Below are 18,495 nucleotides of genomic sequence, written 5' to 3' on the forward strand. Positions count from 1 at the left end.
ACACAATGTCCAAGATGATTGCTACCAAGAATCATATCCAAATGTCATGAACAATTCCACTACCCCACATTATAGCAGAGGAATTTGACATATTTAAGCTATCTTAAACCACCTCCCCCTGGATGGTTCTTTCAGAATCAAGGATGCAGCATGTCTTCTATAAGGGCAGACATTTCGGCAGATCAGAGGATGCATGCCTTTTCATTCGGTGCTACTGCAAATAATTTGGAGTTTTCGGTGCAGTGGATTGGAGTTGGGGCTGTGGAGAAGTAGAACATGAACAGGAAGGAGTGGAGGGGGAGACAAGGTGGGGGTAAGCAAAGAAAGTAGGAGCAGGGTGTGGGGTGTCGGCTACCAACTCAGGACTTTAATGTGGGGGTGAGGAGAGGGAGTCAACAAGACGTACTGAAAGGTCAATCTCAGTTTTAAAGTGGGGTAGGAGACAGGAAACAGAGAGCCTGAACAGTGGCTTGTGGCTTTAATACCGAGTTCAGGCAGCCACTCCTCCTCCTCCTTGCAGCCACATGAGCACTGTGCTGTCTGGCTACAGAAGGCCCTACTCTCCCAGCCCACACATTCAAGAAAGGCAATAGTCTAGTGGTAATATCACTGATGTGGGAATCCAAAGCTCAAAGCTAATGTTCTGGAGACATGGCTTTGAATCCCACCACGACAGATGATAAAACTTGAATTTGATAAAAATCTGGAATTTAAAAAAACTTGTCTAATGATAATCATGTCGTAAGCTGCTATCCCTCCTCCTCCTTTCTTTCTTTTTCTATCTTTCCCGAACAACTTACACCAAGGAATACTTAACACCCAGTCTTAACCTTCCTCGAGCCAGATCTACCACAAAATATTTCCACATGCTAATCTTCATTCTTCACATCACAGTTAGAGGTCAATGCAACAACCACTTTTTGTGTAGGTTGATTCCACACGGAGCAATGAGAACCTGTGGGGCAGAGCTGAATCTTGTTTAAGGTGGCAGGTAAATTCCCCTCTGTGTTCAAATATTACCCAGAATATTCAACATCTGCCCAAACCAAGCTTGTCAAAGTGGTTGAGAAAAAGCAGGACGTGTCCTTTCATTGCAGCCCTTCTCCTTGCCAGCTTGAAGCATCAGGTTACACACTGACACCAGATGGGAGTGGCTTTGATGGAGTAAACTCAAGGCCATGCTAGTTCCGTTGAGCACCACTGTATACCAGATGTGACCAACTGCCCAATGTGTCTTGGGAGGACTTGCAATTTTCCTATTCCTCTTCACAATTCACCACTCACAATTAGTCCAGGTCTCCCCTTGTCAGGGAAGTCAGAATTATAGGCTCTCAAAATCCTTCAGTTGAAAAATACCAGAAGCAAAAGAACTAAAATGTGCAGAAAACAGACAGAAATTCCAACCTGGAGACAGGCTGTTTGGACCATTCAGTGTTTTTGAGTATTTTCCATTGATAAAAGAAAATATCCTGATCGTACTTGTGAACACTGACAGTTTACCCTCAGCCACTAACACCAAAAATCTCACAATCCTTTGACTGTGAAGAGGTTTCTTCTGTTCTCTTCTAACTCTCATACATTTAATATCCCAACTACCAGTCCCCCATCCCTCTCTGTTCAATTACTAGGACAAAAATTGATCAGGAGATGACACTGGATAGGTTGACTGTACTTAAAAAGTTGAGAATTCACAAGAAGTACAAAGACGAAGTACAAAGACGCTGAAAGAAGTAAAAGGAAACATTGGCCATAATCTACCAGACCTGCTTGGTTACAGCATAGAGCCAGAGGTCAGGATAACTGCACCTGATTAAGTGGTATATCTTCATCAATGCTGGCCTTCTGAGAGAGGTGGCTGTCAACAGAACATGTTTAACACATGCCAGATTCTCTCCTGCCACATATATAGAAGGTGGAATACACGGCTATCAAAGTCGAGATAGACATCCAAGTTGCTTTTGCAACATTCAAGGAAAGGCTTGGTTTCTTGCATGCAGAATATGCACAGCCTGCTAGATGACAGGCTTGTCAGCAAAGAAACAGGGACAGTGGTTTTATTGTTATTCATTCACAGGGATGTGGGCATTGCTGGTAGTGTCAGCACCTTATTGTACATCCCTAGCTGCCTTGAGAAGGTGGTGATAAGTTGCCTTCCTGAATGCCTAGAGCCTGCGACAGAGAGATCTACAGCACAGGAAAAGGCTCTTTAGCCCACGAACTCATGGTGAAAAATAACCATCTAACTATTCTCATCCCATTTTTCAGCACTTGGCCCAAAGCTTTGTATGGGGGGAAAGTGAGGACTACAGATGCTGGAGATCAGAGCTGGAAAAGTGCAGCAGGTCAGGCAGCATCCAAGGAGCAGGAGAATCGATGTTTCGGGCATGTGCCCTTCTTCAGGAATGAGGAAAGTGTGTCCAGCAGGCTAAGATAAAAGGTAGGGAGGAGGGACTTGGGGGAGGGGCGTTGGAAAAGCGATAGGTGGAAGGAGGTCAAGGTGAGGGTGATAGGCCGGAGTGGGGGTGGGGGCGGAGAGGTCAGGAAGAAGATTGCAGGTTAGGAAGGTGGTGCTGAGTTCGATGGTTGGGACTGAGACAAGGTGGGGGGGGGGGGGGAGGGAAAATGAGGAAACTGGAGAAATCTGAGTTCATCCCTTGTGGTTGGAGGGTTCCTAGGCGGAAGATGAGGCACTCTTCTTCCAGCCATCGTGTTGCTATGGTCTGGCGATGGAGGAGTCCAAGGACCTGCATGTCCTTGGTGGAGTGGGAGGGGGAGTTGAAGTGTTGAGCCACGGGGTGGTTGGGTTGGTTGGTCCGGGTGTCCCAGAGGTGTTCTCTGAAACGTTCCGCAATTAGGCGGCCTGTCTCCCCAATATAGAGGAGGCCACATCGGGTGCAGCGGATGCAATAAATGATGTGTGTGGAGGTGCAGGTGAATTTGTGGCGGATATCGAAGGATCCCTTGGGGCCTTGGAGGGAAGTAAGCTGGGAGGTGTGGGCGCAAGTTTTGCATTTCTTGCGGTTGCAGGGGAAGGTGCCGGGAATGGAGGTTCGGTTGGTGGGGGGTGTGGACCTGACGAGGGAGTCATGGAGGGAGTGGTCTTTTCGGAATGCTGATAGGGGATGGGAGGGAAATATATCCCTGGTGGTGGGGTCTGTTTGGAGGTGGCGGAAATGACGATGGATGATACGATGTATATGGAGGTTTATCGGGTGGTAGATGAGGACCAGTGGGGTTCTCTCCTGGTGGCGATTGGAGGGACGCAATCCCCTGCAACTGCAGGAAATGCAAAACTTGTGCCCACACCTCCCCCCTTACTTCCCTCCAAGGCCCCAAGGGATCCTTCCATATCCGCCACAAATTCACCTGCACCTCCACACACATCTTTACTGCATCCGCTGCACCTGGTGTGGCCTCCTCTACATTGGGGAGACAGGCCGCCTACTTGCGGAACGTTTCAGAAAACACATCTGGGACACCCGGACCAACCAACCCAACCACCCCGTGGTTCAACACTTCAACTCCCCCTCCCACTCCACCAAGGACATGCAGGTCCTTGGACTCCTCCATCACCAGACCATAGCAATACGACGGTTGGAGGAAGAGCGCCTCATCTTCCGCCTAGGGACCCTCCAACCACAAGGGATGAACTCAGATTTCTCCAGTTTCCTCATTTCCCCTCCCCCCACCTTGTCTCAGTCAAATCCCTCGAACTCAGCACCACCTTCCTAACCTGCAATCTTCTTCCTGACCTCTCCGCCCCCACCCCCACTCCGGCCTATCACCCTCACCTTAACCTCCCTCCACCTATCGCATTTCCAACACCCGTCCTTCCTACCTTTTATCTTAGCCTGCTGGACACACTTTCCTCATTCCTGAAGAAGGACTCATGCCCGAAACGCCGATTCTCCTGCTCCTTGGATGCTGCCTGACGTGCTGCGCTTTTCCAGCAACACATTTTCACCAAAGCTTTGTATGCCTTGACATCACAAGCGCACACCTAAAGACTTTTTAAATGCTATAAGACTAGGCAGGGACAGCAGTTTCCTTCCTTACAGGACATTAGCAAAGCAAATTTTTTTTTCTTTATAACAATTGACAGTACTTACACGGTCACTAGTAGGCTAGCTTCTTATACCAGATTTTTAAATTGAATTCAAATGTCACAATGTGCCATGGGATAGTAATCCATGTGCCCAGAGTATTAGCCTGTGGCCGTGGATGACTGTCCAGGAATCTTTTCTCTATGTCACTACCTCGCCAGTTTGTCCAGTACGTTGTCTTTTTATTACCCAGTTATACTGATTCGCGGCTTCTTCTTATATACAAACAAGGAACTGCTGGAAGACCCACAATGTCCTTAGGGAGAGACTTCCAGGATTTTGACCCAGCCACAGTGAATTAACAATGATATATTTTCAAATCATAATGATGGGTGGCATGGAGGGAAACTTGAAGGTACTGGTGTTTCCATGTATCTGCTATCTTTGTCCTTCTAGATGGAAGTGGTTGTGAGTTGGAATGTACTGCCTAAAGATCTTTGGCGAATTTCTACAGTGCACCTTGTAGATAGCACACATTGCTGCTACTGAGTGTCGCTGGGGGGAGGGAGTGGGTGTTTGTGGATGTGGTGCCAATCAGGCAGGCTGCTTTGTCCTGGATGGTGTTGAGCGTCTTGAGTGTAGTTGGAGCTGCCCCCATCCAGGCAAGTGGGGAGCATTCCATCACACTCCTGACTTGTGCATTATAAGGCCATCAGATGTAAGAGCAGAAGTAGGCCATTCAGCCCATTGCGTCTGCTATCATGGTGGATCAAATAATCCTCAACTCTACTTCTATGCCATTTCCCCATAACCCTTGATTCTCTTACTGATTAAATACCTGTTGTAGCCTTGAATACACTTAATGACACAGCCTCAACAGCTTTTTGTGCTGAAGGTTTCCACAGATTCATGACTTTTGAAAAGAAATACCTCCACAAAAACTAAACAAAAGCTGCAGCTTCCGGAAATAACAAACAAAAACTGAAAGTGCTGGAAAAGCTCAGCAGGTCAGGCAGCATCTATGGAGAGAAATCAGAGTTAACATTTCAGGTCCAGTTACTCTTTCTCAGAACATTCTCAGGAGTTCTGAGGAAAGATCACTGGACCTGAAACATTAATTCTGGTTTCTCTCCAGATTTCTCTAACTTGGAGCTTTTGCAGCAATTTCTCCACATTCTTATCAAAACTGGGCAGCCCCTTATTCTGACAGATCTGGCAGTAAATGAACAGAAATCATTAAAGGTGACAGAGCAGGTTGTGAGCACAATTACAAAGGCATAAACATTCTCGGGCTTCATAACTAGAGGCACAGAGCACAAAAGCAAACAGGTTTTGGTGAAACTTCAGAAAACACGGATTCAGTCTCAGCTAGAGTGTTGTGTCAGTTCTGGGCACTATGCTTTGGGAAGGATGTGACTGTACTACAGACAGTGCAAAATTGTTTCAGATTAGATTAGATTACTTACAGTGAGGAAACAGGCCCTTCGGCCCAACAAGTCCACACCGACCTGCCGAAGCGCAACCCACCCATACCCCTACATTTACCCCTTACCTAACACTACGGGCAATTTAGCATGGCCAATTCTCCTGACCTGCACATCTTTGGACTGTGGGAGGAAACCGGAGCACCCGGAGGAAACCCACGCAGACACGGGGAGAACATGCAAACTCCACACAGTCAGTCACCTGAGGCGGGAATTGAGCCCAGGTCTCTGGCGCTGTGAGGCAGCAGTGCTAACCACTGTGCCACCGTGCCGCCCAATGTTGGGGTTCTGCTAGCTGGAGAAAGCAGAGAGGAAATTTGAGAGCAGTTTTCAAATAATGAGAAGTCTGACCACAGTAGATTGGGAGAAACTGTTCAAATTGATGGGTGAGTCAAGAACCAGAAGATTTAGATCAAAAGTGACTTGCAAAAGTGTGGGAGGTCTTATTTAATTCATTCACAGGATGTGTGCGTCACTGGCTCGGCCAGCATTTATTGCCCATTCCTAATTGCCCAGAGGGCAGTTTAGAGTCAACCACATTTCTGTGGGTCTGGAGTCACATGTAAGCCACACAGGGTAAGGATGAAAGATTTCCTTCCCTAAAGGATATACGTGAACCAGATGGGTTTTTCTGACAATCAACATGGTTTTATGGATATCACTAGGTTCTTAATTCCAGATTTTTATTGGAATCAAATTCCTCCATGTGCTGTGGCGGGATTCGAAACCAGGTCCCCAGAACGTTATCTGGTCTCTGGATGAAGAAAATACTTTCGGACACAGCAAATGGTTCGGATCAGAAATGCACTGCCTGAGGAAGGTGAAGCATATCACAGCTTTTAAAAAGGGAACTGGATAATAATCTGAAGAAAAAATAATTGCAGGGTTCCAGGGTAAAGGTAGGCGAGTGGCTGTAGGTAAGTAGCTCTTGCAGAGAAACTGCACGGAGACAATAGGGCTGTAATCCTCCTGTGCTGGAACTTCTTAGTGGTTTCATGATTCATTTGAAGTCACTGCGAAGGCAGACAGAGCCTCACCTTACTGTCTTACCCAAAGACAATAGCTTTGGCAGAGAACAAAGCCCCAAGTATATTACTGGGAGTGGTGTCTACGGCTGTGTGTTCAAGTTTCAGCAGAGAAAGGAAGCCACAATCCTCTGTATCAAAAACAAGAGTGTCACCCATTGAGATGAAGCTCGCAGCTTCCAAATGACAGGCCTGACTTACCAACTGAGGTACTGGAGAAGGGGCCTGGAAGGACACGAGATCACACTGGCAGATACAATAATATAAGGCCACAGGTGAAATGCTGGGCATTTATATTATTACTATTATAGTTTGTGAATTCCAAAACCAATCCAGCTGCCTGGGATCAGAAAACATCAATAAAACAAATCACAATTTCAATTTATCCCATGTAACCTGACACCGATGTGCTGTCAGATACACAAACAGCTCGATGATTTCCCAAAAGACACAACAGTGGCTTCAGAAGCCAAGACGAGCAGTGTCATACCAAGCAAATCATCCACAGGATCACTGATCAATTATTAGAGCAATTGCCTTTTCCTCCTGGGAGAAATCATCCCAACTTGATGCCTCCAACAAGTCTGCTCAACAGAAGATAAAATCCTGCAACCAACTTATCCCCATAAACTGTCCTTCTCCTGGACCATAATACAATATAGTGACAGACATGACCATTACAGTTTTATACCTGTGCCTATACATTGACAGACAAAATCACTCCAGAAATGCACCTACATTACACAGGAACAGACCTGTCCCCATCAGTACTGTACCCCAGTGTTATACACTGACAGACCTGTCCCCATCAGTACTGTACCCCAGTGTTATACAGGGACAGACCTGTCCCCACGAGTACTGTACCCCAGTGTTATACAGGGACAAACCTGTCCCCATCAGTACTGTACCACAGTGTTATACAGGGACAGACACGTCACCACCAGTACTTTACCCCAGTGTTATACAGTGACAGACCTGTCCCCACCAGTACTGTACCTCAGTGTTATACACTGACAGACACGTCCCCACCAGGACTGTACCTCAGTGTTATACACTGACAGACACGTCCCCACCAGGACTGTACCCCAGTGTAATACAGGGACAGACCTGTCCCCACCAGTACTGTACCCCAGTGTAATACAGGGACAGACCTGTCCCCACCAGTACTGTACCCCAGTGTAATACAGGGACAGACCTGTCCCCACCAGTACTGTACCCCAGTGTAATACAGGGACAGACCCGTCCCCACCAGGACTGTACCCCAGTGTAATACAGGGACAGACCTGTCCCCACCAGGACTGTACTCCAGTGTTATACAGGGACAGACCTGTCCCCACCAGTACTGTACCCCAGTGTTATACACTGACAGACCTGTCCCCACCAGGACTGTACCCCAGTGTTATACACTGACAGACCTGTCCCCACCAGGACTGTACCCCAGTGTTATACAGTGACAGACCTGTCCCCACCAGTACCGTACCCCAGTTTATACACTGACAGACCCGTCCCCACCAGTACTGTACCCCAGTGTTATACAGTGACAGACCTGTCCCCACCAGGACTGTACCCCAGTGTTATACAGGGACAGACCCGTCCCCACCAGTACTGTACCCCAGTGTTATACAGGGACAGACTCGTCACCACCAGTACTGTACCCCAGTGTTATACAGGGACAGACCTGTCCCCCACCAGTACTGTACCCCAGTGTTATACAATGACAGACCCGTCCCCACTAGTACTGTACCCCAGTGTTATACAGGGACAGACTCGTCACCAGAAGTACTGTACCCCAGTGTTATACAGGGACAGACCTGTCCCCCACCAGTACTGTACCCCAGTGTTATACAATGACAGACCCGTCCCCACCAGTACTGTACCCCAGTGTTATACAGTGACAGACCCGTCCCCACCAGTACTGTACCCCAGTGTTATACAGGGACAGACCCGTCCCCACCAGTACTGTACCCCAGTGTTATACAGGGACAGACACGTCACCACCAGTATTTTACCCCAGTGTTATACAGGGACAGACCTGTCCCCCACCAGTACTGTACCCCAGTGTTATACAATGACAGACCCGTCCCCACAGTACTGTACCCCAGTGTTATACAGGGACAGACTTGTCACCACCAGTACTGTACCCCAGTGTTATACAGGGACAGACCTGTCCCCCACCAGTACTGTACCCCAGTGTTATACAATGACAGACCCGTCCCCACCAGTACTGTACCCCAGTGTTATACAGTGACAGACCTGTCCCCACCAGTACTGTACCCCAGTGTTATACAGTGACAGACCCGTCCCCACCGGTACTGTACCCCAGTGTTATACAATGACAGACCCGTCCCCACCAGTACTGTACCCCAGTGTTATACAGCGACAGACCTGTCCCCACCAGTACTGTACCCCAGTGTCTTACAGGACAGACCTGCCCCCATAAGTACTGTACCCCAGTGTTATACACTGACAGACCTGTCCCCACCAGGACTGTACCCCAGTGTTATACAGTGACAGACCTGTCCCCGCCAGTACTGTACCCCAGTATTATACAGTGAGAGACCTGTCCCCATCAGTACTGTACCCCAGTGTTAAGATAGTGACAGACCTGTCCCTGCCAGTACTGTACCCCAGTGTTATACAGTGACAGACCTGTCCCCACCAGTAATGCACCTACGTTATACAGTGACAGACCTGTCCCCATCAGTCCTGTACCCAGTGCTATACAGTGACAGACCTGTCCCCATCAGTACTGTACCCCAGTGTTATACAGTGACAGACCTGTTCCCACCAGTACTGTACCCCAGTTTTATATAGGGACAGACCTGTCCCCACCAGTACTGTACCCCAGTGTTATACAGTGACAGACCTGTCCCCATTAGTACTGTACCCCAGTGTTATACAGTGACAGACCTGTACCCATCAGTACTGTACCCAGTGCTATACAGTGACAGACCTGTCCCCATCAGTACTGTACCCCAATGTTATAAACTGACAGACACGTCCCCACCATTACTGTACCCCAGTGTTAAGACAGTGACAGACCTGTCCCCACCAGTACTGTACCCCAGTGTTATACAATGACAGTCCTGTACCCCAGTGTTATACAGTGACAGACCTGTCCCCACCAGTACCGTATCCCAGTGTTATACACTGACAGACCTATCCCTAACAGTAATGTACCCCAGTGCTATAATAACAGACCTATCCCTATCAGTACTGTACCCCAGTGTTATACAGTGACAGACCTGTCCCCATCAGTACTGTACCCCAGTGTTATACACCGACAGACCTGTCCCCACCAGTACTGTACCCCAATGTCATACAGTGACAGACCTGTCCCCACCAGTACTGTACCCCAATGTCATACAGTGACAGACCTGTCCCCACCAGTACTGTACCCCAGTGTTCTACAGCGACAGACCTGTCCCCACCAGTACTGTACCCCAATGTCATACAGTGACAGACCTGTCCCCATCAGTACTGTACCCCAGTGTTATACAGTGACAGACCTGTCCCCACCAGTACTGTACCCCAATGTCATACAGTGACAGACCTGTCCCCATCAGTACTGTACCCCAGTGTTATACAGTGACAGACCTGTCCCCACCAGTACTGTACCCCAATGTCATACAGTGACAGACCTGTCCCCACCAGTACTGTACCCCAATGTCATACAGTGACAGACCTGTCCCCATCAGTACTGTACCCCAGTGTTATACAGTGCCAGACCTGTCCCCACAGTATGATGATGCAGTCCAGCGGGATCTATAATAATGTTTCCAACAGAGCACTATGGAAGTTGCATTTATCCAAATGTTGATGCAGTTGCAAAGCTAGGACATCTTTCTTCTTTAGCCTGGTGAAAATTAGCAGCGTTCTCCCTAAAGTGCAGTATTTCAATCACAAATTTGAAAAGCCTCTCATTTGAAATATTGTTTCCTCCTTCTCCCACCCACCATTGCAATTTGTACGCTCCTGTTTACTCCATTTGGCTAACAGGCTGGCATACCTGAAAGAATTGTCATATTCCTATTTCATTAACTCACTGAATCAGAGAATGACGCAACATAAGAGGAGACCGACCAACCATCTGTACCTATTCTGACTCTTTGAAAGAGTCGTACAATTATTGCCACTCCCCTTGCTCTTCCCCCATGGTGCTGCCAATGTTGCCCCTCAAGGATTCATCAAATTCCAGAAGTTAATGCTGCCCTTTCAGGCATCACTTTCCAGTTCAAAACTTGCTGCTTAAAAAAAGTCAACTGCTTCCAATCTGTGCCCTCTGGTTTTGGACTCTGCAAACATGTTTTCCTTATGTACTCACACAAAACCATTCATTTTGAATATCTAGAACAAATTTGCCCTTAACCTTCTCAATCCCAGCCTCTACAGCAGGCCCTCCACACAAGTGAAGTCCCTTATCCCTGGCTCCATTCTGACAAATCTCTTCCACATCCTCTCTGACATCTGGACATCCATCCCAAAGTGAGTGCTCTAAATTGAAGACAAACTTTCAGTTTCTTAAAAGTTTAGGCTTCAATTTTACATACAAGATAATCAGAGGGTTAGAACATACAAGATAATCAGAGGGTTAGATAGGGTGGACAGGGAGAGCCTTTTTCCAAGTATGGGGACGGCAAACACGAGGGGACACGACTTTAAAGTGAGGGGAGATAGGTATAAGACAGATGTCAGAGGTAGTTTCTTTACTCAGAGAGTAGTAAATGTATGGAATGCTTTACCTGCATCGGTGGTAGTTTCGCCAAGTTTAAGTGCATTGAAGTCGTCATTGGACAGGCAATGGACGTACAGAGAATAGTCTAGGTGGGATGGGCTTCCGATTAGTATGACAGGGCGGTGCAACATCGAGGGCCGAAGGGCCTGTACTGTGCTGTAATGTTCTAAGACTGGTGAGACTGCACCTGAAGCACTGTCAAGGTCTGGTCACCTTGCCTAGCTATAGAGGGAGTGCAGCGGAGGTTCATCAGACTGAGTGCTGGGATGGTGAGACTGTCCTGAGGAGACACTGTGGAGACTGAACCCACTTTCCCTAGAGTTTAGAAGAATGAGAATGCATCTCATACAGTAGAAACGGATACAGTTCGTATAGGGTCTGACAGGGTAGTTGCCGAAACCCCAGCTCTATCACAGCACGTTTGCAGCCAATGAAGACCTTGTCAAAATGTAGTCACTGCTGTAATGCAGGAACTACAAGCAGCCAATTTATGCACAGCAAGATCCCACAAATGGCACTCTAGTGAAGGCCAAGTCACTGATGATGTAATATGTTTGAGAAATAAATATTGATGCAGGATCCTGGGGAGATCCCTTCCAAACCCCGGGCCATCTTTACTCTAAAACAGAATAATAGGATTTTTAAATCTAGCCAAGAGGATAAATGGAGCCTCAATTTAATGTCTTATCCAAAAGCCTCGGGATTGCTCTGAATCACAGTTGAGGAACTATAGGCATGTTGGAAAGGAGGCCAAGTAAACCCCTGACTGTCCTTGAGGATTTTAACAGAATAATGACGCCACTAACAGTGGGCACAATCTCAGCCGTAGGGAAGTCATGCTGGATCATCCCTGGAGCGAAGTCTGAATGCACTGGCTGCTGACCTTGGGGATGAGTGACCGTGACTGAGGCAGCAATCATTTGGGGTTTGGTGTCGAGCAAACTCGGTGACAAGAGCTGTAGCATGTGAAGAGTGACAAGGACAGGTGCTGACAGCTTTCGGCAGTGAGTAATCTCACCCACTAACAAGCCCTGCTCAAAGCCTCATGAGACTTTCAGAAACATACACACTGCCAATGCAGTCAACATGCAGCTGGGGCAAGTGTCGTCAAACTAAAAATTACCAGCAATAAACAACCTTTAGACAGCAGGAAAAAAATGAACTGCGCGTCAGCTACTGTGCTGCAAGCACAGACGACTGCAGGTCAGTGAGTTACAATCTGACACAAGGCAGTCTTCATCTGAAACAGTCATCAGTTTTCTTTCGGTTTGTGAACGCCTCACCTCCTCAGTAGTTCTACCAGCTCCTCTATTCCTCGTTTGTGCACTCTCCAGCTCTGAAGGTATTTCCTGCAAAGGCCAACCTGCCTGCTCATGAATATTGCAGCAGGTGCAGTCAGTACATCAACCAGGGACCTGCCTGGCTCCTCCCCTCTCATTCTATTAAAGGCTGAGACTGGCTTGCACAGGCTTAAAGAGGCTGATCAGCAGAGGGGACAGCCCAGGCTGTTGCTCACAGCCTTAGAACATGACATCACCCTAATGGATTTGAACCATAACGGGTATGACACTGAGGAGCTGCATAATTGGAAACAGAAATTAGCTTTCTGAACTGAACTGTCTCAAATCCAAGTGAACATGGTGGCAGGCTATCTGATATTACAGATTGCCACAGCAGACAGGGCTCACATCACACCACAGTACTCCAAGAGTCCAAATGTCACAGATTCAAGAACCATGCAAGGGAGCAGTTATTCCAGTTCTGAGGGAGTGCCGCACTGTCGGAGGGTCAGTGCTGAGGGAGTGCCGCACTGTCGGAGGGTCAGTGCTGAGGGAGTGCCGCACTGTCGGAGGGTCAGTGCTGAGGGAGTGCCGCACTGTCAGAGGGTCAGTGCTGAGGGAGTGCCGCACTGTCAGAGGGTCAGTGCTGAGGGAGTGCCGCACTGTCAGAGGGTCAGTGCTGAGGGAGTGCCGCACTGTCGGAGGGTCAGTGCTGAGGGGGTGCCGCACTGTCGGAGGGTCAGTGCTGAGGGAGTGCCACACTGTCGGAGGGTCAGCGCTGAGGGAGTGCCGCACTGTCAGAGGGTCAGTGCTGAGGGAGTGCCGCACTGTCGGAGGGTCAGTGCTGAGGGAGTGCCGCACTGTCGGAGGGTCAGTGCTGAGGGAGTGCCACACTGTCGGAGGGTCAGTGCTGAGGGAATGCTCCTCTGTCGGAGGGTCAGTGCTGAGGGAGTGCTCCTCTGTCGGAGGGTCAGTGCTGAGGGAATGCTCCTCTGTCAGAGGGTCAATGCTGAGGGAGAGCTGCACTGTCGGAGGGTTAGTGCTGAGGGAGCGCCGCACTGTCAGAGGGTCAGTGCTGAGGGTCTGCCGCACTGTCAGAGGGTCAATGCTGAGGGAGCGCCGCACTGTCAGAGGGTCAGTGCTGAGGGACTGCCGCACTGTCAGAGGGTCAGTGCTGAGGGAGAGCTGCACTGTCGGAGGGTTAGTGCTGAGGGAACGCCGCACAGACAGAGGGTCAGTAACTGAAGTAGTGCTGCATTGTCTCTGGGTCAGTGGTGACCTTAATGACCGGGGGTTCACTCCAGAATGCCAGGCCAGGTTGGTAGAGGACCTTCATCCTGTGGATGTTCAGGGTCAATGCTGAGGTAGTCATTCATTCATCAGCAGTCCCTCATGGATGAGGATGACTCTTCCACTCTTGGGGTGAGTCTGTAGGTGGCTGTACAGACCAATGCAGCTTCCACAGGCTCTGTTACATTTGGGGCAGAAGGTGGCCATGGGAATGGGTGGGCAGGGTGTTGGTGCGGCAGTGCACTCCTTTCGCTGTTTTCACCTGGTTTCTGCTTTTTCCTGACGGCATGTCTTGAGCTCCTCTATGCCTTCCCGGATGATCCTCCTCCATTTTGGACGGTCTTGGGCCAGTGATTCTCAGGTGTCTGTGAGAATGATGCACTTTACCACTGAGGCCTTGAGGTATCACTGAAGCCCTTTCTCTAACCACCTGGGTTCAGCTGCCGTTTCAGACCTGAGAATGGGGCACATGCTTGGCCAGTCTCATGTCGGTCATGTGGACGACGTGTCCAGACCATTGCAGCCAGTCAAGGAGGGTTCAGTGCCTCAATGCTGGGGATGTTGGCCTGGTCGAAGACCCTAGTGTTGATGCATCTTTCTTCCCAGTGGATTCACAGGATCTTGCGCAGGCCGCATTGTGTTACTGCTCCAGCACCTCAAGATGTCTGCTGTAGACAGTCCATGTCTTTTCATCGAATTATTCAGAGAACCCCTACAGTAGGTACACAGGCCATTTGGCCCACCGGGTCCACATCAACCTTCCTAACAGCAGCCCACTCATCCAATCGCTGTAACCTTGCAACCCATGGCCAATCCATCTAACTTGCACATCTTTGGACTATGGGAGGAAACTAGACACAGAGAGGATGTGCAAACCCCATAGAGACAGTCATCCGTGCATGGAATTGAAGATGGATCCCTGGCACGGTGAAGCAGCAGGGTAAAAACAATGACTGCAGATGCTGGAAACCAGATTCTGGATTAGTGGTGCTGGAAGAGCACAGCAGTTCAAGCAGCATCCAAGGAGATTCGAAATCAACGTTTCGGGCAAAAGCCCTTCATCAGGAATAAAGGCAGTGAGCCTGAAGCGTGGAGAGATAAGCTAGAGGAGGGTGGGGGTGGGGAGAGAGTAGCATAGAGTACAATGGGTGAGTGGGGGAGGGGATGAAGGTGAAAGGTCAGGGAGGAGAGGGTGGAGTGGATAGGTGGAAAAGGAGATAGGCAGGTAGGACAAGTCCGGACAAGTCATGGGGACAGTGCTGAGCTGGAAGTTTAGAACTAGGGTGAGGTTGGGGAAGGGGAAATGAGGAAACTGTTGAATATCATTTATTGTATCCGTTGCTCCCGATGCGGTTTCCCCTACATTGGGGAGACTGGGCGCCTCCTAGCAGAGCGCTTTAGGGAACATCTCCGGGACACCCGCACCAATCAACCAAACCGCCCTGTGGCCCAACATTTCAACTCCCCCTCCCACTCTGCTGAGAACATGGAGGTCCTGGGCCTCCTTCACCGCCGCTCCCTCACCACCAGATGCCTGGAGGAAGAATACTCTGAACACTTCAACCCCAGGGCATCAATGGGGACTTCAACAGTTTCATTTCCCCTTCCCTCATCTCACCCTAGTTCCAAACTTCCAGCTCAGCACTGTCCCCATAACTTGTCCGGACTTGTCCTACCTGCCTATCTCCTTTTCCACCTATCCACTCCACCCTCTCCTCCTTGACCTATCACCTTCATCCCCTCCCCCACTCACCCATTTTACTCTATGCTACTCTCTCCCCACCCCCACCCTCTTCTAGCTTATCTCTCCACGCTTCAGGCTCACTGCCTTTATTCCTGATGAAGGGCTTTTGCCCGAAACGTCAATTTCGAAGCTCCTTGGATGCTGCCTGAACTGCTGTACTCTTCCAGCATCACTAATCCAGAAACTGTGAAGCAGCAGTACTAACCACTGAGCCACTGTGCCGCACTTGTCTCAAAGCTCTACAACAGAGCAGGAACCACCACATTGGTGTCACATCTGATGCTGCTGTCCTCAAACACTCTTGTCTCAGATGGCCAAAGGCTGGCTTAACACACCGGAGGCAATGGCGGATCTCTTCATCAATCGCTGCTTTGGCTGATAGGACACTTGCAAGGTACTAGAAGTGGTTAACATTCTATAAGGCCTCCGCATGGACCTTCACTCCACAATGCCAGGCCAGATTGGTGACGGACCTTCATCTTGCAGATGTTCAGGGTGAGAGCCATGCTCTCATACACCTCTGTAAAGGTGCTGACGATGGTCTGGAGTACATCCTCTGAGATTGCATATATGCAAGCATCATATGCATATTACAGCTCAGTGACACTGGGTTGGTTTAGGTCTGAAGGCAGTGGAGGTTGAATAATTTCCTGCTGGTTCCACAGGTTTCACCTCCACTCCAGCTGGGAGCTTGTCAGTGGTGAGATGAAGCATTGCTGCAAGGTAGATCAAGAACAGTGTTAGGGCAATGATGCAGCCCTGCTTGACACCAGTCCAAACAGGGAATGGGTTGGTGGTGGAGCCATTTGTCATTACCAGGACTTCCACGGAATCATGGAGCAGGCTAAGGACGGTGACAAGCTTCATGGTACAACCAAAATGGAGAAGGATGCTCCATAATACTTCCTAGTTGATGGTGTCAAACACCTTTGTAAAGTCAACCATGAACAATGGGAGGTTCCTTTCTCTGGATTTCTCTGTAGCTATCGCACTGTGAAAATCATGTCCATTGTACCCCTCGGTGGTCAAAAGCTATCATGTGTTTCCAGGAAGAGTTCTTCAGCCATAGGGCAGAGACTATTGAGGAGAACCTTGGCGATGTCTTTTCCAATGGTCGACATCAGGGAGATTCCTCTGTAGTTACCATTTTGTTGAAAATACTTACAATGGTGACACCTCGGAGCTCTCCCTGAACATTCTCCGCCTTCCAGATAAAGTAGACAGGGGTGTGTAGCTGCACTGGGAGCTCTGTGCCTCCGCACTTCAATATCTCAGCAGAGATACTGTCTGCTTCAGCAGCCTTGTTGCTCTTGAGCTGACAGACGGCCTTCTCTCCTTCATGCAGGGCTGGGGTGTTGCTAAGCTCATGTAGTATGTTGTGGGTTATATTCAAGGACACTGGAATCAACAACAGAGCCTTGGTTGAGGAGGTCTCTGAAATGCTCCTCCCAGCATTGTGTGGTGGCTTCTTTATCTCTGGCAAGAGTCACACTGTTTTTGGCCAGCAGTGGTGGGGGACCTTGGGTGTTTCGACCGTATGTGGTCTTGCCAGCCTTGAAGAATCCCTCCACACCATGGCTGTCAACCATTCACGGGTTCATTGTTGGACCTTGGCCTTCAGTCGCCTATAGGTCTGTCTTTTCTCTTCGGAGTGCGGTTGTTGCTATACATTCAGAAATGCCTGCGCTTCCAGCTTACCAGCTCTTGGATCTCCTGATCATTCTCATCAAACCAGTCTTGGTGTCTCCTGGTTGAGTAGCCAACCGAGTTTTTGCAGGCATTGATGGCGACTTTGAGGGTGGACGAGAGATTGTTGGGATCCAGTGACTCGATGTCGCTGAAGATCACTAGGGTTATCGAGATGAGCTGCTTGTATGAGGTTATTTTTTCCGTCTCAGCTGCGACCAGGCTGTATTCATGTTCATCCTGGCTTGAATCAGGTGATGGTCTATCCAGTAGTTGTCAGCTCCTGTTCCATGGCGAGGGTGGTTCTAACATTTTACCAATCCCTCGCTCTGACAATGATGTAGTCAAGGAGGTGCTAATGTTTGCAGCGTGGGTGCTGCAACATTGTGTTGTATTTGTCCCTTTGGAAGAATAGTGTGTTGGTGGCATTTGATCAGGAGAAGGGTGCTGCTGGAGATTTGTTTCCTGACTCTCTCTTTCCCGATTAACCATCTCAAAGGTCTGCACTTTTGCTGACTCTAGCATTGAAGTTGCTGAGGATGATTAGTTTGTCCACTGCAGGGACTCACAGACAGAGACTGGTCAAGGCTGGAGTACAATTCCCCAGCTGCTGCATAGAGCATTGGTGCATATGCACTGAATACTGTGACATACTGGTTCCCAGCAAAGGGAAGCCAGAGTCTCACAAGGCATGCACTTATTCTGGAGGAAGAGTCTTTGAGTTGGTCCACCAACTCAAAGTTTATTCTGATGCTGAAGCTGACTTTTCTTTGACCTTGCCTTTCCAGAGGAAGGTGTAGCCACCACCTTGCTCTCTGAGGTGTCCTTCCCCTATCAGCTGGGTTTCAATCAGGGCAGCAATGTCAATAACATAGCGCCTGAGGTTCCTCAGCAATGATGGCTGTGTGACATCCCGGTCTGTCACCAGTGGGATTGTCCATAAGGGTCCTGATGTTCTGGGTCCCAAACTGAGGGCAAACTACACTGTCAGAGGGTCAGTGCTGAGGGAATGCCGCACTGTCGGAGGGTCAGTGCTGAGGGAGTGCCGCACTGTCAGAGAGTCGGTGCTGAGGCAGCGCCGCACTTTCGAAGGATCAGTGCTGAGGGAGTGCCGCACTGTCGGAGGGTCAGTGCTGAGGGAGTGCCGCACTGTCGGAGGGTCAGTGCTGAGGGAGTGCCGCACTGTCGGAGGGTCAGTGCTGAGGGAG

At 49.2% G+C, this 18,495-nt stretch overlaps 1 protein-coding gene across 6 annotated transcripts in view; it reads right to left on the reverse strand.

Annotated features, from left to right (window-relative positions):
- fhip1b (FHF complex subunit HOOK interacting protein 1B) overlaps nt 1-18,495 on the reverse strand; it is a 179,838-nt gene that overhangs the window by 131,597 nt on the left and 29,746 nt on the right. The window contains exon 1 of one of the 6 annotated variants that reach the window (XM_072576692.1): nt 12,571-12,679. The exons of the other annotated variants lie outside the window; for them this stretch is intronic. The gene's annotated coding sequence lies outside the window, so the exon portion shown is untranslated. Of the gene's footprint in view, nt 1-12,570; nt 12,680-18,495 lie in introns of those variants that run through there. 6 annotated transcript variants of the gene reach the window in all.

The sequence above is a fragment of the Chiloscyllium punctatum genome, chromosome 9 (genome assembly GCF_047496795.1).
Source record: "Chiloscyllium punctatum isolate Juve2018m chromosome 9, sChiPun1.3, whole genome shotgun sequence".
Classification (NCBI taxonomy): domain Eukaryota; kingdom Metazoa; phylum Chordata; class Chondrichthyes; order Orectolobiformes; family Hemiscylliidae; genus Chiloscyllium; species Chiloscyllium punctatum.